Below are 25,294 nucleotides of genomic sequence, written 5' to 3'. Positions count from 1 at the left end.
AGAGGGATGCATGGATGGATGGGTGAATGGATGGATGGAGATGGAGGAATGGATGGATGGGTGGATGGATGGATGGATGGATGGATGGATGGATGGATGGATGGAGGTAGAGGGAGGGAGGCAGGGAGGGAGGGAGGGAGGGAGGGAGAGAGGGATGAACAGGTGAACAGACAGATGAGCAAGATCCCTTTATCATAGTTTATATTGTCTGTCAACAGGATCTAGAAAAACTTTGGAGATAAATCTCTAAACACATCTGAGAGAGTTTTCATTTTGCTTCAGTTGAGGTCGGAAGACCCATTATAAATGTGAACAGAATATTCTCCCCATGGACTGGGTTCCTGAACTGAATAAGAAGGTGAAAACAAGGTTGCTGCAAGCATCCATCCATCTCTCTGCCTCCCAAATCTCAGTTCTGTGTGGTTCACTGCCTTGTGCTTTCTGCACCATGGCTTCTGCACCACATCTGTGACCCAAACCCAAATGTCCCTTCCTTAAGTTGTTTCTGTCAGGTATTTTGATCATATCAGTGAGAAAAATAAACAGTACATCCCTCATGGACAGTTGTGACTACAGTCTAGAAAATTGTTAAAACCACAGTCCTTGATATGACTGTCAACAGAGAACTATATTCAGGATGAATACTCAATGGGGTAGCCCAGAAGGCATTCCACATGTAAGGAGTCTTCCTGAATGAAGTTCTAAAGATGTAAACATTTAAGAGCAAAGGATATACTCACAGAGGACAAGGGTAGATGCCCCATCTCCCAGAAAAAGGGCTTATCAGCACAGCAGAAATAGAATATCCTAGGGAGATGGAGACATGATCCTGACTTAATGAATTAATGCCTGCTGGGAATCCAGATTTGCAACATAGTTTTAAGAATGAGGATGCAGTAGAAAGCTGGACTGACAGGGAAGCTCAGAAGAACAGAGGTTTCAGGTATGCTAACCAGTAGCAGGAACTCGGCTGAATGGAAACAGGAGGAAGGATGCCATCTGTCCCCAGTTATGATTGACTCTTACGATAAAAATATTGTTCATTAGAATAGCAGAAGATGCCATCTCTGTCTGCATCCTCTTCTTACTGATAATGATCAGCCTTCCAGTATCTGCTGACACTTGTACACAAAATTGTTTTCATGTCGTCTGCTGGGTGGCTCAGGACTGACCAGTAGAAGCAACAAGTCAATCATGACTAGTTCTTACCTTCTTCTGTTCCATATATATTCTAAAATTTATACAACTGTCAAAGAAATGGGGAAAGAATTTTCAAATATGTCTAAAGTCGGGCTTCGTGAGTGGGCCTGGTTTGTCAGACAGACCCATCAGGATAGATCCCACTTCTGACCAAAAAAAAAAAAAAAAGATCTTGCAAACTTTGTGGTCTGTGCTTCATCATGCTGTGAGAAACTCCAAGTCATTCAGAGTCAATATGGTATAAGAAAAGTATAAAAGGCAAAATTTGAATTTCATCATTTTGAAATGTCAAGAATGGGTTCTGATGGCTTAGACTGGAGTTTTGATTCTTCATCGTAGATCTGAGTGATTATATTTCTCCCAGAATCAGTGAATTTCTTGAAAGTGGCCAAATAAAGAGCTTTTACAATCTCTGCGGCTGATGTAGTTCACACTTGTACATTTTATTAGTTTCTTGAATCTATTCAGATGTACGTCAGACACTGACAAGAGCAATCTTCTGACTTAAGTAAAGGACTGCTTTATTTTTGTTCAGTCCATGCTAGGGATTGAACCCAGGACCCTGTGTATGCTAAAAGCAAATTCTATCATTAAGCTATATCCCCAGCCCTTGGTTTTGTTGTTGTTTGGTTTTGATTATTTGGGGTTGCTTTGGTTTCTGCTTTGAACCAAGTATTCTCTGTGTGACTCAGGCTAGCCTTGAACTTGCCAGCCTAAACTACTTATATTCCTCCCAGGTTCAGGAAGTATAAGCATATGCTACTGCACTGAGCTAAATGGAAGCCTTTGTGCCTTACAAACTTCAGTGATGTCCTAGAAGAACCATTTCATAGTCCTGAAGCAGATGTATACACGTGTCGGTATGGGTATGCACACCTAGCCAAGGGTTTCTCCTCAGGCATTGTATATTGTGGTGGTTTAAATATGCTTGGTCCAGGGAGTGGCACTATTAGGAGGTATGGCTTTGTTTGAGGAAAGTGTCATAGTGGATGTGGGCTCTAAGACCCTCATCCTAGCTGCCCAGAAGCCAGTCTTCTCCTAGAGGCCTTCAGGTGAAAATGTAAAACTCTCAGCTCTTCCTGCCTGGACACTGCCAAACTTCTGCTTTAATGATAATGGACCGAACCTCTGAACCTGTAAGCCAGCTTCAATTAAATGTTGTCCTTATAAGAGTTACTTTGGTCATGGTGTCTATTCACAGCAGTAAAACCCTAAGACGTATATCTTTAGGCAACTGGAAGAAACGACCAGTCACTGGCACCTGAGTCACTTGGGAACTTAGTTTCTTACTTTCTCTCAGTACATCAGTCATCTGCATTCTGCTTCATAACTAAATGCTCTTCCTTTCATACATGGGTGGGAATGTGTTTGTGTCCACTGTCACTCCCCTTGGGTGCTCTGCATAAAACTTAGTCTTGAAAGCACGGCAGCAGGCAGCACACTTTGTGCTTGTAACTCAAGTGTCCAGTAACAATTATGTGATTCCTTTACAGATTCGAATGCTTTAACAACTGACAACCGTTTTACTCCATTCTTGAGGGGGACTTAAAGCGTTGAGATAAAATGCAATTTAGACAAAATGTCTTCATTTGAGATCAGGTACCTGGAAGCAAAAACATAAAGGCTATTAGCATAAGGTTACAGAGCTTACACTGCAGCCTGCTCCTGCCTTGTTAGTGCTGTGGTCTTTTCTGTCGTGGAGCTTGAGCTGAAGCCTTGAGCTTCTGAACCATGTACCCAAAGCGTCTGCTTGCGTGTTCCACAGATATACATAACTGTAATTCTCTCAGAACATTAAAAATGATTTCTTTGTCCAGTGGTCCAGCACTTACAAGGCATCGCTATGATCCTGGGTTTGATCCCCAGAGCCATAGACAACAGTAAAATTGTTTCGAATGAAAACATTTTGCAAGGACGTTCTTCCATTCACCATGAGGTAGGACAATCCATGACGTCTCACCTTTGATTCCCTGATTAGTTCAGATGTAAAATAATGTGATTACTTGCTTATTTTCTTTCCAAGGGCAACTTATTGAGAACCTTCAGCACACTATACTAAGAAGGCATTTCAGGAGATAGAGCAGGATAGTACCTCAGTACATAGAACTGCCTGTTTTTACCTTCAATCTCAGCATGTTCCCAGGCTTATATTCAAGTATCATATGATTATTTACCAGGGTTTATGATTTCTGATGAGTCTCTGAGCCACAGACCTGTTTCAGATTTTTATTTCTGTATCACAAAAGGTCAACTGTCGTGTACTGAATGCTATGTGAGATGGTATTGTTTTTAACCTAGGAAGGAAAGGCCTGTTACTTCGGATGGTTCTGGCCAAATTTGGCAACACTGCTATTGAGATTTGTCCAATATATCATGTGCAATCTTTATCCCTGCCCATATCTGAACAATTTTAAGATGTTATTAGTATTTACAAAAACAAAACTATGGTGTCTGTGTCACAATTTGAAAATAATCAGCTTTTGAGCAAATTATGTTTGGTTGGCTCTTCTCTCTGTACATCAGGTAGACAGACACTAGGTGGCGGCATGCAAGCTGCAAAAGCTTCTTTTTCTTCTAGAATCTTCTGATTCTGGGGCTGTAATGTAAATTCAGCTCCTGTGAGGGCACTACTATTCTTAGTTACTGTTTAACGTGGTGGTGCTTGTTTTAAAGCTTAAAAACGTCAGAAGGAATACACTAGACTAGTCTTTCAAAGACAGCCAAAAGGCGGTAAAGTGTTCTATGTGACATAAGCCATCACAGACAGTCGTAATTAACAAGTTTATCGTGCTATTAAATGGGAGAAGTACGATAAAGATGATAGTTTTGATGCCAAAAATGTATTTTTATAATATGACCTGCTACAATCAGATCTCTACTTCCCAGAAGTTCAGATACAGGTAAGTGTGCATATTAGAAGCCATAGATGAAGTAGAGTCTTAGGGTACCAAGTGGTTACCAGTTCTGCTGTCTTGGACACATATGAAACCATTTTGCTGTTGTTATTCTTGCTGCTAGAGATCAAACCCGCATCTTGAACATGATAGGCAAGTGATGAACCACTGAGCTAACAAACTCTTTAAACGGATGGAGGCCATTACAAAGGGGTCTCTGCAGTGCTTTTTAAGAGAAACCCAAGAGAGCTGAGGAACAGCAGACCTGTCAGGTCAGAATGTGATACACATGGCTACCTCCGGATAGTGTCGACATTGAAACGGAATTGTCTCTTAGAGCAAACACCTGATGCTGACTAAGGGGATAAACATAGGTTCTTGTATGAAGGTACATTTACTCACACCTGTAAATGTATGTTTGCTTTCTGTGGTTATATGTTGTTTTCTTGGAAGGGAGAGAAGGCAGCCACAGGCATTAGTTCCCAAATCTGATCAACAGAACTCAACAATGCTTAGAGAGTGTATGTGGGAGGCAGAATTCTCTGAGGGTAAGCCTGGGATTTTGTATTTACTGCAAGAGTACCTGTTGATGTCCAATGGCTACTTGCATTGGAGTGCTTGCTGTACAGTATGGTGTGGGAATGCTTCTTGTTCTTTTAAAGTTGAAAGTGAGCCCATCATTTTTATTAGAGGCCACGGATACACTTCAGAAGGAGATGATTTACTCTTGAATGATGGCCACTATGAATATCCCCAAACTAGCATTAGGTGAAGTCATTGTCCCCTCCAGAAATAAAAATCAGTGCTTTCATGAACGTTGTGTGTCAGAGTGAACCTTGAGTGACCCGCCAAAGGCCCATGTACTGAAAGCTTGGACTCAGGTGTGGTTCTGTTGAGAGGATGTGGAAACTAAGAAATAGGACAGACTGGGAAGTCTTAAGTCATTGGATTGTGTCCTCAGTGGAGACGGTGGAATGCCAGACTCTCTCTTTTGATTCCTGACTATCAGGTGAACACTTGTGTTCCACTGTATACCGGCACCATCAGTGTTGCCTCTTCATAACCAAGACAATGATACTATCAGTTATAGAGAGCAATCTCCCAAACTATAAGTAGCCTGTTATTGTAGTGATAGAAAATTAAGTGATACAAGCTTACCATATATATATATATATATGATTCTTAATTTCTAAGGATTTTTCTTTGTCAGAGAAATGAGCACTTCTTGTTTCTTATCCTTCTCCATATTTCTTCTGCTTTGACTAACAGGCCCACTAAATGTCTTATATACTAACCTTTTGTTTTCTAGTTTTAATATCGCAATTTAGTGGAAGGACTGTTCTATGTTGCCAATTTATAGTTAGAACTAGCTTTGTTTTTTTAAGTATACAGTGATGATATTTACCTGCCTGATTATCTATTGCTAGGAGCATTCATATATTTCATCCAATTTCCCAACTTGGTTTTTATTTGCTAACACTTGAGAAAATCATAAATTGGGAAGCAGCTCAACACCAGGCATCTAATTAGCACTCTTTCTACCTCCTTTTTCTCTCCTCTTTCAATTTTGTGCTGTTTGGTCAGTTCTATTTCTCCATCATCCTTGAAGGGAAAAACAAAGCATTTGTGTGAATATTATAAAACAGACCAGTGGTTCCTGAATATTATACAACAGTGGTTCCTGGAAGCTGGGAATGCTAACATGTCATGGAAGAAAAGTGTCTGCCTTTCAAAGACAAGACTCAGAGATGAAGGAGAAAGTAGGATATGGGTACATTTATATCCATCATCATTTTGAAATCTTTTTTTCAAAAATTTTTATTGAAAATAGATTTTTCTCTCATACAATACCTATCAGCCACTCTCTCCATTCTTCCTCTCTCTTCTCCTAGACCCCTCCTGCCTCCCCTCTCCTCCGCATTCATTCTCTCTTCATTTCCTCTTCGGAAAAGAGCATGTTTCCAAAAGACAACAGCCAAACAGGATAAAATACAGCCTCCCTTTGGGTACCTAGGCTTTACTAAACACAGTGTCTAGGTTGCTGGAGAAGTTTTAATATAAACACGTGCTAGTGCTCATCAAAATCCAGAGAGAGATTTGCTCAGAAACCATGGAATCAGTTACCGAGCTGACTCATATGTTTCTGCCTTGACTAATTCCTCTTTTAATGTCAGACATTTGATGATTAATTTCAGGTTTGCTGTCTTCTAGTCCAGCTGCATAAAGTCCAGGCAGGCTGTCTATGCAAATGTTCTTCACTAATTAGATTCAATTGTATTCCCTGCACCAATTATAGAAATTACATTTACAATAAATATTTCCAGTAGAAATTAAGTATGTATAAATATTGCTACAATAATAAAATTCATGTGCTAAGTTTCACCCTTCCCTCTTCTTCCAGAGTCAAGAGGAAAAGTGAAGGCTAGATTTGGGGTGGGGAGAGAGATAAACATAGTCATAGGAGAATAAAGTATTATATTTTGTCTCAAATGACCCAAATAATATAAATGAATCTCTTTAAGAGGAGAGAAATTGCCAAATGTTCTACCATTCATTCTCAATCATATGTAGTGTTGAAATTCTCTAGATATATAGCTAATAGGAAATTTGAGAAAACACCAAAAATTTGAGGAAATTTTTGGTATTTCAATACATAAATCATTTAGAAATATTGTTTGTCTACATTGCTGCAAAGCCATAATTCATATTTGTTTTCTATCACACATTAAGTGTGTCACAACCTACCACATCATGACTGTGATGTCTAACTCCTTGGGGCAGAAGCCCAGGCAAGTGTATCGGTGTAGCATAGGACCACAATCAAGGTGTCCACTCACCAGGGCTCTTCTGTGTGACTTTATATCCTGAATTTACTTTCTAGCTTTCCCTCAGGAGCTCCCCCTATTCATCGTCAGGTGACTCCATCTTTTAAGCCATCACCCCCAACCTGTACTTCTCCTTTTCTCTTCAAACTTCTAGAGTACATCCTCTTCTCCCAGAGATGTTAGTTAACATCACCTGACTGGGGACGTCAAATACTCAGTTCCTTCAGAGCTGTGCCTGCATTGGTGTTTGAGTCAATAATCAATTGCTGGGAGCCTGGAACTATCTTCAAGTCTTCCACAACATCCCATTCTGTAACACCTCCCCCCATGGCGCTCTTGACCAGAGACAAATAGGAGGATGCAGAATTTGATCCTTGCTCAAAACTTTACAAGAGCATTGGCAAATATCACACACTATAGAACTTGAAGGGATTTAGAAAATTCTAAAGCATTTTGCTAAACCACAGACTTGAAGTTGATTGTGATTTATGGGAATGGAAAGGAACAGTATTACTACCATTAGCCAAGATATTCAGCACATTCGGGTTTTTGCAAACCTTCCAAATGACTATCATTGTACTTTATAAAACTCACCAGCCCAAAACTATGCAATCTAGAATTATGGAAGGAATGGAAAATCTAAAAGAGTATAGTACATCAGTCATAGAGATGCTTAATTCTTCTACTGCTCTTCTTGAAAGAAACATGTCCTAGGGAGAAACGCAGATCTCTTCAAGACATTTCTGTTACCCAATGTGAGAAAAGAAGCTTTTTTCCATAAAAGTGTTTCTGCCATTGTACATTTGCACATGAGGCCATAGTTGATTCAAATTAGGATTTCCAGTATATACCTGTATTACTGATTTCTTTATATCTTATCTGCTCCTCACCATGTTAAGTGGTTTTGTTGGTGGTAATATTTCTGCTTTATGTATGCTAGGCAAGTGCTCCAACAAGGAGCTGTGTTCCTTGCCCTTCAAGATTATTTTTAAATCCCCAGCAGAGACAAAGAGCAATTGGTCCTTTGTAGGAAGTGGAGACGTTTTTCTTCTAAGTACCCTTCAACAGTAGATCCGCTGCCCTGTCCTTTGCTCACAGTGGGATGTTGAGAAAGGAAAGCTGCAACATGGTGTGAATGAGTAAAGGTCAGCTGTCCACCCTTGTTCTTTAGTTCTGTTTCATCATGAAAGCTAGGGTAACCTGAAGACCATTTTTGGAGCTGAATATCAATATTTGAGGTACTTCAGAGTTAGAAATGGTTCAATTGCAGAAAAAAAAACTTCACTCAGAATGTGTAGAACATTCTGTAAGAATATCATCTTCTGCTGTGAGATTCTGCTCAGTCTTATAACCTTACCTCTGTAACTGTAGACAGAAGAGGCACCCGTGTCCTGCCCATGTCATGCATCTCTACAAGGTGTTCTTAGAGCTGGCACGAGGCAGGAATTCTATGCGTCAGATGTTAACTCCAAATTACCAGTAATGCATCCTTGTCATGTTAAGGGAGAAAGAAAAGCTCTTCTACTTGAAGTCACCTAACCCAGAGAACCCAGTCTTGAATTCTGTACTACTTCTTGTTCCCTGTCTTTTGTCCTCTGTTAGAAGAGTCTTAATATGTCCCTGGCTGAGGGCTGCCTTATGAATCTATCCTGCCTATCTTCTATCTGTTTCTGTTTATGTGAGTCTCTCTGTACGAATATGTGTGTATATGTATGTGTGTGTATATGCATGTGTGTGTATATGTATGTGTGCATGTGTGTGTATGTGTGCGTGTGTGTGTGTGTTGCTGTCTCTTTGTTTCTATGTATGCCTGCCTGCTGTATGAGCTGTGTGTGTCTTCGGTCCTCCCTAACAAAGGACCTCACTCTGTCTTTATTGAACAACACAGAAAGCATCACATGAGGAAGGACCGGGAAATTTAACAGAAATCTTTAACAGTTTTACAAAGGATTAAGTCATTGGCTGCAACTGATTCCAGCTGATCCAGACCAAAAAAATCATTGTTTTTCAACCAATATTTGTAATTGGCTGCTTTCACCATTCATAGTAGATTTTAGGAAGTTTCTTTCAACTTCTATATTTGCTGCATTGAGAAAAATGATATCCATGCATAGTCAGGGGCATGAGAAGGTACATAATTTAAGACTACATCTATACATTAGCTTAGGATGTAAAAGTTGACTGCATTGACAATCCAAATCAAGTAAGGATTGCTACATCATTCTCTTAAAGTCAGGTCAGACGCTTTGGTTGCATAGTAGGATAGCAGCCAGATCAGACAGTTTGGGTACACAGTAGGATAGCAGCCAGGTCAGACAGTTTGGGTGCACAGTAGGATAGCAGCCAGGTCAGACAGTTCGTGTGCACAGTAGGACAGCAGGCAGGTCAGACAGTTTGGGTACACAGTAGGATAGCAACCAGGTCAGACAGTTTGTGTGCACAGTTAGATAGCAACCAGGTCAGACAGTTTGGGTGCACAGTAGGACAGCAGCCAGGTCAGACAGTTTGGATACACTGTAGGATAGCAGCCAGGTCAGACAGTTTGGGTGCATAGTAGGATAGCAGCTAGGTCAGACAGTTTATGTGCACAGTAGGAGAGCAACCAAGTCAGACAGTTTGTCTACACAGTAGGACAGCAGCCAGGTCAGACAGTTTGGGTGAACAGTCTTGTCTTAAGTGACCTCAAGGCATATGATTAACTCTGCCTGTGAGGTCCAGTAAAAGTCCTAGTCTCTTATAATGTTAGAGGAATTTTCAGAACATTGTATTGCTACAGCATGGCAATCCTCCTAATCAAATATTCCCCAGATGGTAGAGGACTAAGAGATATATCACAATGTGACAATAATGAGAACAGTTAGCATCTTCACAAAACCATGCTAGTCCCAAAAATGATAGATAGCAAACCACAGAGAGGCAGAAGGTGTTCTTTACAGCATCTTTCCTCCATCACAAAGGGGAAAAGCTCATTTCTGTCTGGTCCTGAGGATAAAGATGATATGAATCAGTTAACTGGAGAAAAGCACTCAGATTTACCTAATATAATTTTTAAATGACATGTAACCTTCATAGGGGAAATAAAGAGCCCTAGCCCCCCAAAAATAAAAGCCCTAAATTTGGGTTAAAAGTACTAATTTGTGAGAAGAGGCCGCACAGAGGGGCTGGAGCTGGGGTGTTTGAGAGAGAAATGATCACAGGGAAATGGTGAGTGAACAGGCTGCTGTGTCCTTTGGCTTCTTGCACTCTGGCTCCCTCCCCTGAGAACAAGAGTGCCACGCCTTCCTATAGGGAAGGTATCTCACAGGGGAGTGAGTGGCTTCAAGTGGCATAAAAGGTCTTTCTTTCAAACTTGTCTACATCCTTCCCTTCTTAGAAACACTGGATTACAAGTCAGATATCTGTGCACGGCTGAGGGTTGGGGGGAGGGAATCTCCAGGGATGGGAGTGGAAGTGAGGTGGATCTTTTTCTAGCTGCTGTTGCCTCGCTTTATAGCCAGTAAGTAGGCACCTTTTAGGACGGAAACGTGGGTGCCATCTCTATTCCTGTTTCTCACCTTCCTGCAAACTCCCTAGTAAGACTCTGAAGGTTCTGGTTATCCCCTTTCTTTTTTCTTAAATATATTTATTTATTAACTTTACATCCCCATTGGTGCCCCCCCTCACATAGTCCCTCCTCCCATCCCCTGTCCTCTTCTCTGAGAGGATGAAGACCCTGCTGGGTATCCTCCTACCCTGGCACATCAAGTCTCTGCAGGGCTAGGCACATCCTCTCCCACTGAGGTCAGGCAAGGCTGCCCACTTAGAGAAGCATATTCCACAGACAGGCCACAGCTTTAGGGATAGCCCCCACTCCAGTTGTTCAGAACCCACATGAAGACAGAGCTACTATATGGCTACATATGTGCAGCAGGCCTAGGTCCAGCCTGTGTATGCTCTTTGGTTCGGGCTCTGCTTTCTGAGACCAACTTCTCTGACAGACACATGTTGTTTCCAGGCTGAATTCCATGAGCCCCTGAACAAGAGAAGTAGTGCTTTATCATGCCAAACCCTGCCTTAAAAGGACATAGTACCCAGCAGGAGAGATGGCTCAGTGGTTAAGAGAACTGACTGCTCTTCCAGAGGTCCTAGGTTCAATTCCCAGCAACCATATGGTGACTCACAGTCATCTGCAATGAGATCTGATGCCCTCTTCTGGTGTGTCTGAGAAGAGCCACAGTGTATGTATATACATTAAATAAATAAATCTTTTTAAAAAAATAAAAAGGACACAATGAAGTTTAGGTCACATACTTGTCACAGACTGCCACATCTCCCACAGGACAGGAGACATTTCTCGACATTTCTTCTTGAATATCTCGTCTTGCTGCTGACCTCAACTTATACCAAGCCAGTATGGTTCGAGACACAGAAATCTTTGTAGCATGCTGAGCTTTGTGAAGGAGCAGGAGAAAATGTGATAAGAAACTGTGTCTATAGACTTGTGGTTCCTTTACCCTTTGTGAAAAGAAGACATGACTTTCTGTACTTGAACAGAGACAGAAATGGTTCTTAAATGGACAAATAATCCTTGTCATCCATAAAATGTTTTAAGAATTGTAAAAGAAAATGTCATCCTGAAACAGACTAAAATTCCGTTTCTACCTTGGTCCATTATATTTTTCAGGAACTAAAATCCAATGTTATAAGGACTGTAATTGTAAAAGTGAAGTTACTACTTACTATACAGCAATGTAACTTCTATAGTTAATACCTTCTTCAGCCCAATAGTGTTCTTGTCTGATAACACAAACAGAAGCACAGAGAAGTTAAAGAACCTTCCAATGTCACACAGATGGAAAGTAATAGATTAAAGTTAGAGCCAGGAAAAGTCTGAGCATCAGTGTTTAGCATCTTCCAAGATCACAGGTTTGCTCACACTTGTGATGTCTTCATAACCAGATTGAGGTCCACAGAGCTGCTAATGATGAGAATATCCAGGAGTGCATTTCCCTTTGCCTCTGACTGCTTTGCTATGGATCTTTGACTGTGTTGTATATTTTCTCAGTATTCATTTAATTGGGCAATTAAAAATTAAAAGTCGGCCCTGAGTTGGAAGTCTTGGACTAAAAAGCTATTTGTCTAGACCAGTAGAAAGCAGGTAACAGAAACAAAAGTATCTTTTCAGACTTTTGTTACACCTTCTCTGTTAACATGATGTTGACACAAAGTTGACCACTTGACTAGTAATTACCACTCCTTGCAATGTTGCAAAGAATCACATCAGATTGTCTTCTTAATCCTATGAGATTCCGAGGGGTAAAGACACAAGATAGCATCAGAGTTTAAAAGATCAAATCCTCTCACTTTCCCATTGCATATATACATATACATATACATATACATATACATATACATATACATATACATATACATATACATATCAAAAAAGAAGTAATTAAGTTGTGCCTGTGTTGGCTACATTTCTTGTTTCTATGACCAAATCCCTAACAGGAAATGGCTTAAAGGAGAAAGTGTTTACTTGGAATCATGGTTTGAGTCTATCAGGTCAAGGAAAGGCATGGGAGCAGATGGTCCCAAACGAGACAGTGTGAGTGTGGCACCTCTTGCTCACTTCAGAGAGTGTGTCCAGCCAGAAGTGGATCAACTAAAACCCTCTCACTCCATCCCTACAGTACTACACCCATCTTCTAGGACAAGAGGATCAATCCTTCAAAGGCATTTTGTTCTAGAAAAGGGACTGGGGGAAGAAAGAGATCTTAAGAAATTTCCAGGAAGAAGGTAACAGATCCATGAAGTAAGAGAGCATCAGGTCAGCTCCATCAGACTCTTCCCACAAGCCTCAGGACTCACGGCTGAAGACGCTGAAGATTGGGAGAGCTAGAGCGAGTAGGCAGCTGCTTTGAAAAAATGCTTGCCAAGTTGGATGTCAGCAGATCACATAGACAATCACAGAAGTTAGGGTTGCATGCAAAAGACCTGAACAAGATCCAGCCAGCTGAGGTCCAAGCACAGGTGGAGGAGGGGTTTACAGGGGCCTCACCTTACCTGAGGTGATGTTGGCGGTTGGTAACTGCTGAGGGAGGGAGAATCCAGTTTGTTGTTGCTGTTGTTGCTTGTTTGTTTGTTTGCTTGCTTGCTTGCTTTGTTTGGTTTTGAGGGATGAGGGATATGCTCCAATAGATGGCCATGAACATACAAACAACACCAAGTAGATCCAGTAGCTGGAGAGACAGACAGGCAGGGGAGGGCAGTCACATTGGGAGGGAAAGACAGTGGGGAGAATAGGGACAGAGTTAGAAGGATGAAAAAGAGGTTCTCAAACAGTTTTACAAAGAAAGCAAGCAGAGGAGGAAAGGGAGCTGGCCAGAGGGGAGTGAGGGGATTAGAGGGTAGTGGGAGAAATGGAGAGGGGGTGGCTGGGGGGGGGGGGGGGAATGGAGAGGGGGGGGTGGGGGAGGGGAGAAATGGAGAGGGGGGTGGCTGGGGAGAGGAGCAATTAAGAACAAGGCATAATGACACATGTGTTTAAAAATGCCATAACAAACATTAATTCTGTGATACTATAAAAAAATGACTTTAAAAAAGGAAGTGTTGTGTCAGGCTGACCATATTAAGATCAAAGTGCTGGAGTTTGCACCAGGTATGCAGGAGGAAGCCTCCAGGAGGCAGCTGTTTATTGCGGAGCACTCATCATTTACAGGTTTATTTATTTTGATAGTGAATTCTAAGCCTGGCTTTTGCTTTCCTTCCTTGTTCCTAAGCATACAATATATACATCTTCCTCTTTCCCTGACTTTACATCCAAAAAGAAAAGTCCTCAAATCCTACCCGATTGGACAGCATATGCAGAGGGAATAAACACGGCTAGCAGACTTGTGTGGACTCGAGGAGCTCAGAGTTCTCTTGCAAAAGTATTCAGAGTAACGTGAGGGATGCAGGCCTTGGTGGGAATCTCCTGAGAGACATCCTATTTCTTTCTAAAAGGGTTCAGAGAGTGAATACTCATGTTAAAAAAAAAAAGAAATCTCAAACTTAAATGGGCTGTAAATATTTGGGAAAGAGCCATTACAGAAAATCTCTGGTTTTTTTTTAAATGTATGTTTTGTGTTTCTGTTCAGTCGTGTGAAAATTCAATCTCTCTGCTTTAAAAGAGAGAATTGTAATTAAATGTTCCCCCACGATTTCTCTCAATGGCTGAGCTTCAGGTCGGCTGTGCATTTGCACCAAGACTGATTGTCATACCTTCTGCACACCTGGCTTCCATCAGGAGACATGTGCTTTTCATAGACGTTTGCACAAACAGCCAGCTGTTTCCTTCCTAGTATAACTTCATATCAAGGGCTCCATTTGCACTGTAGTATTTAATCTTCTTAATAAAAATGTTTGAGAAACTGTCACAGTGCCAACTCTGGTGACACATGCCAGAAATCCCAGCACTTGGAGGGAAAGGAAGGAAGATTGGACTTTAAGGACAACCCTGTCTCAAATTTTCAAATAAAACTGCTACTGTAAGAGATATCTGGCCTGCTCCTCTGTAGCTGGGAAATAAATAACCGAGTTGACCTTTTCCAAATGGCCTATCTATGGTGCCAAAAGAGTGGGCATGTGAATTGTAAACACTGAGTCAGTTACCACCAAAAGTACACTGACGGTACACGTAGGACCTCTCAGATGCTACAGAACCAAGCTCAGCATGCCAGACAAGAAGGAGCAGGCAAACTGTGATTGAGTTGGAAAGACTTCATTGTTCCTGATTAAAACAAAGAGAAATCAGTTCCATAATCAGAAACCATTAGCCACCAATAGACTGTCAATCGAGTAGGTGTCTGGGCGGTGTCGCAAAAGGTTTGCAAGTGCATAAGTGGTAATTTCCTGGTGTTCTGAGTCCCACAGATTTATTTCTGGAGCACTTCAAAAGCCCAAAACCTACTGAAGTGAATCTATATTGTCCCCCTTCACCAAAAATGTCATTTTCAGAGGAGTCCATAAATGACTGGTTTTTGAAGCTTGCACTCCAGCAGATATTTTTTCCCCAAATCCAACCTTAGGGTTTTTTTTTTTTTAGTTTAATTTTTTTTACTTATTCAGTTCACATCCCACTCACTGCTCCCTCCCATCAGCCCCAACAAAATCCTTTGCCCTTCCCCCTCTTCTTCTTCTCTGGGCAAGTGGGGAACTCCTGAGTATCCCCACCACCCTGGCACTTCAAGCCTCTGAAAGACTAGGTGCTTCCTCTCCCACTGAAGCCAGATAAGGCAGCCCAGCTAGAAGAACATATCCCACGTACAGGGAACAGCTTTGAGGATAGTCCCTGCTCCAGTTGTTCGGGACCCACATGAAGACCAAGCTGCACATTTGCTACATCGGTGCAGGGGGGAGGGAGGGTAGGTCAAGCCCTTGCATGTTCTTTGGTTGGTGGTTCAGACCCCAGCAGGTATTTTTTTCCAAACCATTCTATTTTTTTTAAGTCAAATCATAATTTTTACTTATTCACACAGAGGTTATAAACACAAAAAAGCAGGACGTGGAGAAGGGGATGACACCGGAGTGTGGGTGTTCAGGGGGAATACAGATATCTTTCAGAACAGAGTATCGGCTGAGTGAAGGTTCAGGGGACAGACCACTATGACTCCGCCTATGATTCACTTGTCCTTATCTAAGTTGGGATTATCTGCCAAGGCTACCTATTTACAAGGTCTGTGACTACTCAGGCTGGCAAGTTACCACAAAAGCTGCCTGTTTACAATAGCTTATAGCCATCTGTTTCAATGTTTTTCCACTGAGGCCCAAGACTTGGTGTTAGTATACATGTATGACAGGCCTATTGCTGAGTTTAGGCCTTCAGTGTATAAGCAGGGCTGCCCCTGACATCTCCTCCCTTCTCTAAGTATAGAAGGGCTGTGGCAATTCTAATCTTGCAAAGGTGGGGATAGAGGCCTGACCTCCAGTAATTGAGGGGACCTTGTAATGGCTCTGATCCCCCTGTCGTTGTCCAGAGAGGCATGAGGGCCATACCCATCCCGATGTCTTTTTCCTAGAGAGGGGATACTTTTGACATCAACCCCTATGCAGTCAGGCTTGTCCCTCAGGGAACCCAGAGAGATATTTTTATCTTTTATTTATATTCCCTTGCAGTGCTTAGCCTCGCAGCCTAAGCAAGAATTCAGATCCCCAGCAGGTATTTTTAAATTCTTTTTTTTTTTTCTGTATACTCTTCTGTATTGTGAAACATTCCTCAGAACATCTCAGAGAACACAATTGATTTTTCTTCTTGGCGTGTCATTAGTCTTTCCTTGATGGGAGAAATAGTGGAACTAAGCTAGTCTTTGAGAAGAAGAAGACTTAGTTTCCATTTACTCACACTTGAGGAACTTCCAATCCATGAGCACTTCACCTTGTTGCCTTGGCAGCACAGCACAGTTGGAGAAAGCACACATGGGGCACCTGCTCATAGCAGCCAGGATTTATTACAAAAAGGAGCAAACCTAGTACCCCTTCCATGGAAATGTCCAATGGTCCAACTTTTTTCCACTTGCTCACACCTTCTAGAGACGCCACCACCTTCCAGTTAGAGCGACAGGCTGGAAACTACTCCCTTCTTCAGCACACGGACTATAGAAGATGTTCCAGAGCTGAACTGCAGCCCTCACACACATGGCTGTGCTGAAGAGGTCACGGGTGACGTTTGCACTGATTGACACATGCAGTGGTCCTTCCCCGTGGCTTGAATCTCAATTTAGGAAGGCTATTCCTATCTGATACTTTATGTGTCTAAAGCTTGTTAAAGCCACGTCCACTTACAGAAGCGCAAAAATAAATAAATAATCAGTTTTTATAAATTCCTATTGAAACCTAATAAAAATAACATAAATTTCTTCGGGAAGGTGCAGAAAGAGTTGCCCGTCTGAGGGAGATTATCTTTGTTTCTCAGCCCATCTCCTTTTTTCCCCCTCCAGTCTTGCTCACACACTCATATGTTGTCATTGGCAAGAAGTTTTTCCCAGCTTTAAAGCCTATATTCTGCCTTTAACGTGCATGCTCTGCTCCTAGTAAAATAAAAAAAAATGAAGTAAAACCTAAAATAAAGGGAAGAAACTAACGGAACATTGGCTTTCTCTGGACTCCTTTGTGATTTATGTAAGCTGGGGTGTTTGTAACTGGATACCAGAAACAAGACTCACATTTCTGCACTGAGTAACACCTGTCTAGTTCCAGCTCTGATCCCTATCTATCACGCCATCTGACTTGATCAGAGAGCTGGTATACTACCACAGGCTGGAGCCTTTAAGAACCACTGCTATAAGGGGCAGCTGGAAAAGGACTCTCCTTAAGTATGCAGAATCCAGATTCTGTAACTTCGGTGAAGGAGAAGACATTTACTAATATAAGAAGTCCATTAGTAAGATGGAGAACAATATTTAGACATCAGAGGAGTGGCGTGAGAACGGCTAGGCAATACAGAAGACAGAGCCTGGGGAGTCTCGTGAGGCATCTGGGGATGGAGGAGGCAACGCCTTCCAGAGAAGCCTGCAACTGAGTGTGAGAGACTAGAGGAGGAGATGATGTTCCCAAGTCCTCTCAAAACTCTCAGCAAATAAATTCTTCAGAAGCTCAAAGCTACGAACATGAAGTCTCCATGTACTTTTCTCCAGCCCTTAATTGCACGATTGAAAGAGTACTGTGTCCATGGTGCAAAAAAGTACATGGACCAGTCCTGGAGGCTTGCATGACTTGGAAATGCCATATCCTTTGGGTGAGTAACTGTGTCAGCCTGGCTCTGAGACAGAGGACAAAAGGTCCAAATGGTCAGATAAACTAGGGTTTCAAAAACCACTTGAAATTCTTTATCTAGGAGCTCTAGGCTTGAAGTTGAGTTCATATCCCTGGATACTATCCCAACCCTTTATTTTATTCAGTAAGACACTGTTGTAAAAAAAAGAAAAAACCCACACTGTCACATAGCTGCCTAGTGTCAGAACCCAAACCAGAACATGGTCTCTTGTTCTTAGTCCTTCTCACACATGATTTTGACACTGTAGGAGAATGGTTGTTAGTGGAGGGGGCTGGAGGGATTTAAAGCTATATTCTCTGTTGAACTAGAGTAAAACATTCTCTAAAAACATCCAGAGTATTTTCCCCGGATCCGTAACTGAATCAGTTCTATTCGCCAGATGAATAAAACATGATGTAGAAAAGTTTGTTTTTAATTCATGTGTATGTATTCTTGCCTACATATCTGTCTGTGTACCACATGTATACCTGGTACCCACAGGGATCAGAAGAGCATCAGGCCTATGTGGAGCAAGCCAGCCAGTAAGGTCTGCAGAGATTGGGCTAGCAACTGAAACTAAGGCCTGAGGACTGAGCCCCAGTTCTTCCAGCCTGGTAGAGCAGCTGATTGGCAAGTGTGCCTACTATCCAGTACTTCCTGGTTCCTAGTCTGCCCATCACCTCTCTCCCCTGGGAAGATGTTTCTAGTGGGCCCAATGAGAGGCATTGTCTCAGGCAAGAGCTCTGTCATCCAGGTCTTTCAGCAGCTGGGTTGTGCTTTGACTAATGCAGACGTCATTCCCTGGCATGCCATTCAGGACATCATGCCCAACAGTGTATTGTAGACCAAAGACTTGCTGGAGAATGGCAACATTGGCCAGAAGGTCCTTGGAGACATGATGATCTTCAACCAGATACTCAACTCCATCACCCACCCAGAGATTGGCCAGCAAGGAAATGATGGAGGAGATCTATACGTATATTCTCCAAGGTACTACCACATGATTCTGAATATAACCCACATTTTTGAGACCAAGAAGCTGCCCAGGTACATGAAGGACACAGTGGTGATATGCTACAATGGAGACATACAGCTGCTGTTTGGGTACATGAAGGACACCGTTGTGGTATACTCCAACCAAGACATACAACTGACACAGAACAACCTAAACCAAAAAGACACAAAGGCAAGGATGAATGCTCCCTGAAGGACAATGCCTACATGACCAGCCATGTTCTAGAGAACTTGGAGCTTGCATGCCAGGCTGGAACACTCCATGGAGTACCTGCCACTGAGGCTCGGATTCCCAGTGGGCATTGCCAGCCTCCTCCACTGGCTCTCCCTTTCCCTCTACTTTCACCTTAGCTGAGCAGACCAAGGCAGCAAGCCATGGTTTCCTTATCCTTGGAGACCTAAGCCAGATTCCATGTCCTCACCACTACATTCACTCTGACTGGCCTCTGTGCTGGACCAGCTCTGGCATGCATCTGGGAATCAGAGGGCAAAAAGAAGCCAAGTATTAATATGTACCCCATTGTGCCCTCCTTCCCCTGGTATCACCTACAGAACAGTATCCACGATGAGAGGAAAAGAGTGGATAACAGTCTCTGTAACCCTGCCTGTGGTTACCACTATGTGAAGACAGTGTCTTGGTCATGAGCCTTCTCAGTGCACCTACCCCATCATGACTACAGCCTCTCTGATGGACCACACAAATCCTTCTAGGCTGAAGGGCTTCTCCTTCAATCGGTGCTATGCCCTGGGTTGAAGCCTTTTGCTGGGGTGTAGTGTGGATCCTCTCTGGTGGATGCTGTGGCTAGCCTGGGCCAGGGCTCTTGGAGAGATGCATCTTCTAAAGGGACTTTACTCCCATTTGCCACTATCTTCCACTACTGCCTCTAAGCCATGTGCTCTTGGTATTGCCTGGGCCCTATGCTATCTTACTTCTGTGTCTTCCCCTAGACACTCCTTGCCCTGCAGTATGCATCCCTGCTGCCCCGTGTCAGGCATCAGCAGTTCCATGTTGAGTAAGGTGCTCTAAATATCACCCTTCTATAGTTTGTCATAATCCAAGGTAGAACAGTCATCAAGACGCTGATTTCTCCTAGACTGTACACGTTTAGCTAGCAGGGCTGACTTATCTCTGTGCCCTATTGTACAACAGCCTGCTCTCTACTGGTGCTCAGTAAATTAAACTGGACTTAAAAAAAAAAAGATAGAAAAAAATTTAAGCTTAATAATAGAAGAGTTACTTTAATGCAGCATGAACAAGAAAGCAAACTACTCCTGAGCCTAAACAGAAATACATACTGCTTTGTCGGTGGCATTTTTCTTAAATAGAAGCAAATCTATGTCTTTTTCAAGTGCTTAATTGTCGGTGACAAATATGGCTTGAAAAAACAATAAGATCTATGTTTCCTTTGTGTAACAGTTGTAATTTCATAACCGTGTTCTAAAGTTATTAATCACAAATATGTAGTCTTAGAATGGAACGAAATGGGGAAGATGGTCAAAGGCTCTTCCCCATACCTAGGTGGCTCTCTGCTTACTCTCCTTTACTCAGAGGCTGTTTGTACTAGTCACTTCTGCCTTTAAAGATGAGGCAGGAGAGAAATGTGTGTGTTCGATGTTGTATAAGTCAATAGCTAACTTTTTCCAATTAGGCCACCGTAGGTAGTCATGTGCACCTTAATCATGACCATGCTACAGAAGACTCCTGTTCGTTTAAACAGCGGGAGAATTGTGGTGCAGTTCATATCCTAGCACTGAGGGTGAAGTTTGAAGCATTTGAAAGTTGACAATCTCCGAGATGCTAAGTTTATCAGTCACAGCATACTGACAGCTTGGATGGTTCCCCATTGTGACAGAGACCACAGGAATGGTGATATAAACTCAATGGCTCTCACAAAGCAGGTGTGTTTGTGAGGGCAGATTCCCTGACAAAAGTGGACGAAGTAATGTTTTCTCGGAGCATTGATCATTTGTCCTGAAAGCTGTGCTTAAAGGATCAAAGCATTGCCCTTCTTGAGGACTAGAAAGCCAGTACGTAAAACTGGAAGTCTTTTTAAAACTTTCCTGGACTGACAGCTACATTCAGGAATACTTTAAGGCACATTTCTACTTAGACTAAGGCAACAGAATTAGATCAGTTATACTACTGACTTGTGTTTTCATGTTTTAGAGTGATTTTTGATATGGCTACATATATTTTGACTTAAATTAATTCAGGATAAGTAACATATGAGACATGATTTGTGGTTTATGGGTGGGTAGTTCAATGGTATATATTTGCCCAGCACCACCATATACATAAAAAAGTGCTAATATTCTACATTAATCAGAAAAGCGAAAAATAAGAGAAATAATTTTTTACCCAAATGACTAAGGGCAAAGATCCGATTTGGCAATAAAAATACTTATTCAAGAATCTTAGTACCACAGGAGTCTGTCTGTAGGAGAAAATTGAAAAATTCCATGCATGCTGTTTTGTGGAGTCCTCTTCAGATTCTGAAAAAAAAAAATTTGTACAGTCTGTTTCCTAGACTCAGAAGACTGTAAAGAGATCGGTTTGGTGTGCCAAACTTGTTTCTAAGATTTCTAGCCTAGAGACATATCAGCTTTATCTATAATGATTAAATATTTCATAAATGATGGAATTAAGAATATATATGAACTTTAATAAGCAGAGAAATAATAGTGAAAGGCTGGGCAGTACTATGCATGTACCTGTCAATCTAATAGTGTATGGAGTTATCTAAGGCTTCCTTTTCTTTCTTTCTTTTATTTATTTATTTATTTATTTATTTATTTATTTAATGCATATGAGTATACTGTAGCTGTCTTCATACACACCAGAAGAGAACATCAGATCTCATTACAGATGGTTGTGAGCCACCATGTGGTTGCTGGGAATTGAACTCAGTACCCCTAGAAAAGCAGTCAGTGCTCTCAACCACTGAGCCATTTTTTTCTTAATTGTTTCTCTTACTACCTGCACTTGGGAAAGAATGTTGAATTCATCTGCTCCAAAATGCTTGTAAAGTGTAAGAGCACTGATTCACAGATACATTCAGCCTTTCTCTCACCAACTAGATGTGTTTTCATCTATTAAACACCAAGTAAGTTCCAGCCATTCTGGATCCACAGGTGACTACCATGGCCCGAGTCATCCAGAATCTTGTAGGCAGAGGATAGACACAGGGGTTTACACCTTACTGAGACACATCACAGGGAATCGTGGGAATACAAGGGTCCAGAATCCCTCCCCCACCCCTGCCCTGTCACTCTAACTCCATTATGTAAGCCCTAAGACTTTGATTTCCAAGTGGTTTATTTCCAGGCAGAATGGCGTACATGCAACTGTTTCTGTCTTTGACTCAGTCCTGCCATGAAAGGTCTCTATGAATGTCTCCTGCTTAATGCCTCTCTCTTTCCAAACTCTACAGACTGACTCAACATTTTGATGTAGGTCAGTCTATCTTAACTGATTTCAAACACAAAGCAATGTGGTCCAAGCCACCCAGCTTCTTCCTTTCTTTTGTTCAGGAACTCATAGAAGGAAATCTAACGTCAATGTGTGCTTGCTGCCCTGTCCCTTCTGGTGCATCATGAGCTCCTCAGGAAATCAGTCGTTAGACTGGGAAAAAGAAATATGACAGATGTCAGAATAATATCAGGGAAAATTCAACAAAGTCTCATTAAGTCATTCATTTCTCTACGTAAACTCTCAGAGCTTTTAATTAAGTGGTCTGTCTTGAATCTTCAAATGTTATGTTTCTCGTCCCTTTGTTTTTAAATGGCACAGTTCCTCACCTGACGATCTGGAGAGGAAATCCCTTTCACATGCAAGTCAGAAGCAGCCAGTAATCATTTTCCATCTGAAGCAAACTGTCTAGAGTTATATTTGATCAACTATCACTTATGCACCATGATCAATATTTTGTTCTAGAACTTCATCCTTTATAATATTTCATTTCAAAATATAAAAATACAGAATAGAAATCATTTTATTATTACTCATAGAGTCTTTAGGAAAAAATTGCATATTTTGCATGGCTGCAGCTACCACATGTGGCTTTGTGGATGTGAATAATTTAATATTATTTCATACAATTTCTCTAAGTTGCTCTGCAGTCTTTATAGTGATCATTTTAAACGAAACAGGATTTTCTAGTCAGGAAATTACTTCACAATTTTCTTAATGAGTCAGGATGCTTCCATTTACCGCCCGCTCTAAAAACTCTAAGGGGTGTCTGAAGTTCGTTAAATTGTCACTATGTTCAAACAGATACCTCAAAGGCTCATTCTCCTTTGAAACTCACTGTTGTAAAGTTCTTTTATGTAACTCGCTAAAAATTGTTCTTCAAAATATCCCAAAAACCTTTGAGATTCCTACAAGTAGTTCTTTGACAAACACTGTTGTGGATGTCTGACCAAGATCTTTGAAGAGGCCTCTTTAGCTCTCTTTTGAATGGGAGAGGGCCCCAAAGGAGCAGACTGTGTGCCCACAGGGTGCACATGTACATGGGTTTTCATAAGTAGGTCACCACGATTAGGTAAGATGTAATTTCATTGACAGTATGGCCACCAATGCTTTGGGTAGTTTGACAGAAATGTTTTTGTAATATGTATGATCTTTCCCACCTGACATGTAACTGACTTTTGCTAAAGACCAAAAAGCTAAATTTTGCATTGCTTTGTTTCTAACCAGAAGAATTTATTCAGCAATTACAACAGAAAATAAATTAATTGATGAATCCATTTATCTCTGAGTATTGTACAGTAGTCCCTCCCACCCTCCTTAGGGACACTTTCCAATACGCCAACAGATACCTGAACTCAGAGAGTCTCCCACTGTGCATATGTTTTTCTCCTTTGCATATTACCTAAGGTAAAACTTAGTTTGTTAATTAGACGCAAAATAGACATATAACAATAATTACAGAATATTTACAACAGCATACAGTACTCGAATTTATTTAAAACTTACGAATTTTTAAGATTTATTTTTACTTATGCACCTATGTGTGACTGTGTATGCATGTCCATAAGCTCAGGAGAGGGTATTAGATGCCCTCGGGCTCAAGTTACAGGCAACTGGGAACAGCCCAACACGGGCACTCTGAGCCTAACTTAAGCTCTCTGGAAAAAAAAAAACAGCCAGTACTTTTATTTTTTTTTATTTTTTTTTTATTGGATGTTTTATTTACATTTCCTATGTTGTCCCCTTGCCCCATCCCCCACCCACCCCGTAACCCCCAATCCCCTCACCCCTCCTCCTTCTTCTCTGTGGATGTAACCTCTATCTATTCCCCCCCACTCCCACCTCCCCACCCTCAAAATTCCCACCCCCTGGGGCATCCAGCCTTCATGAGGTCAAGGTTCTCTTCTTCCACTTATGCCCAGCAGGGCCCTCCACTCTTACATATTCAGTTGAAGCCCCAGTGGTTAAGAGCACTGACTGCTCCTCCAGAGGTCATGAGTTCAAATCCCAGCAACCACATGGTGGCTCACAACCATCTGTAATGATATCTGATGCCCTCTTGTGGGTGTCTGAAGACAGATACAGAATACTTACATATAATAAATAAATAAAAATTAAAAAAAAAAGAAACATGGCCAGTGTGACACAGCCAGTACTTTTAATGGCCGAGCTGTCTCACCAGCCCCACTTAGGATTGTTTTTCTGGAATGTTTTCGTCAATCTGTTTGGACCACAGTTGCCTGCGGGTGACTGAGAACAAAAAAATTAAGGTAGCTGAAAAGGACACTGTTGTGATGCCTCAATCACACAGAAATTGAATGTCTCTCCAGGTTTAGTCACAGAGTGATGCATTACACAAATATGCATTCAAAGCCTATCATTTTCCCTGAGTCTACCACTCGGACACACTTTTTTTTTTTCTTTTCAGATTAAAAAAAAAAATCACCACCAACTAAAAGTCTTTTTTCATTCTAGCATGAGGAGTAAAACAAGAAATAGTATAAAATTGGTTTTGAGTAGAGAGTGTTAGAAGGCAGTGTATGCTGCAAAGGAAAGACTGACTTGGAGCAAACCAATCAGAGAGAGGAGGTATGAAGGAAGGGCAGCACATCTTAATAGGACTTCCCAGGAGCACCCTGTCAAGAAGATGCCAAGTGAGGACAGCAACGCCATAAGCGAGAGAAAAATACAGATCAATAGTGGGCTGGATGACACATACCAAGAACTCAGCGTTAGCAATACTCTCGCCTACTGGAAAGAATGCTGACATTTGTTCAGTGATAACTAAGTCACTGAAAACAGGTTAGCATCATATGAAGAACAGGATGGTACACTAGCAATAGGAATGTAAGTTACTGTTACCATTATCAAAAACACAAACACAAAACTACTATAATCAATGATCCAACCACAGGACAAGTAACAAAAAGAAATTACGTCACTATTTCCAAGAAGTATCTTCACTTTCATAGTTATTGCAACACAATAACCAAGGCAGTGAATTGAACAAAGTATCCATCAATAGATGTACTAGAAAAATATAATCTATCTATCTCTCTCAGAAAAAGAGAGAGAGAGAGAGAGAGAGAGAGAGAGAGAGAGAGAGAGAGAGAGAGAGAGA

General features: G+C 41.5%; 1 protein-coding gene and 1 pseudogene across 1 annotated transcript in view; both read left to right on the top strand.

The window, feature by feature from the left end:
* Positions 1-25,294, top strand: part of Dlgap1 (DLG associated protein 1) — a 504,138-nt gene that overhangs the window by 58,788 nt on the left and 420,056 nt on the right. The gene's annotated exons all lie outside the window — the stretch shown is intronic.
* LOC114616785 lies at positions 18,388-19,059 on the top strand (annotated as a pseudogene).

This window comes from Grammomys surdaster, unplaced genomic scaffold, assembly GCF_004785775.1.
Source record: "Grammomys surdaster isolate TR1022 unplaced genomic scaffold, NIH_TR_1.0 132, whole genome shotgun sequence".
Classification (NCBI taxonomy): Eukaryota; Metazoa; Chordata; class Mammalia; order Rodentia; family Muridae; genus Grammomys; species Grammomys surdaster.
Note: the sequence above shows the minus strand (reverse complement) of the source record. Positions and strands in the feature narration are given on the sequence as shown.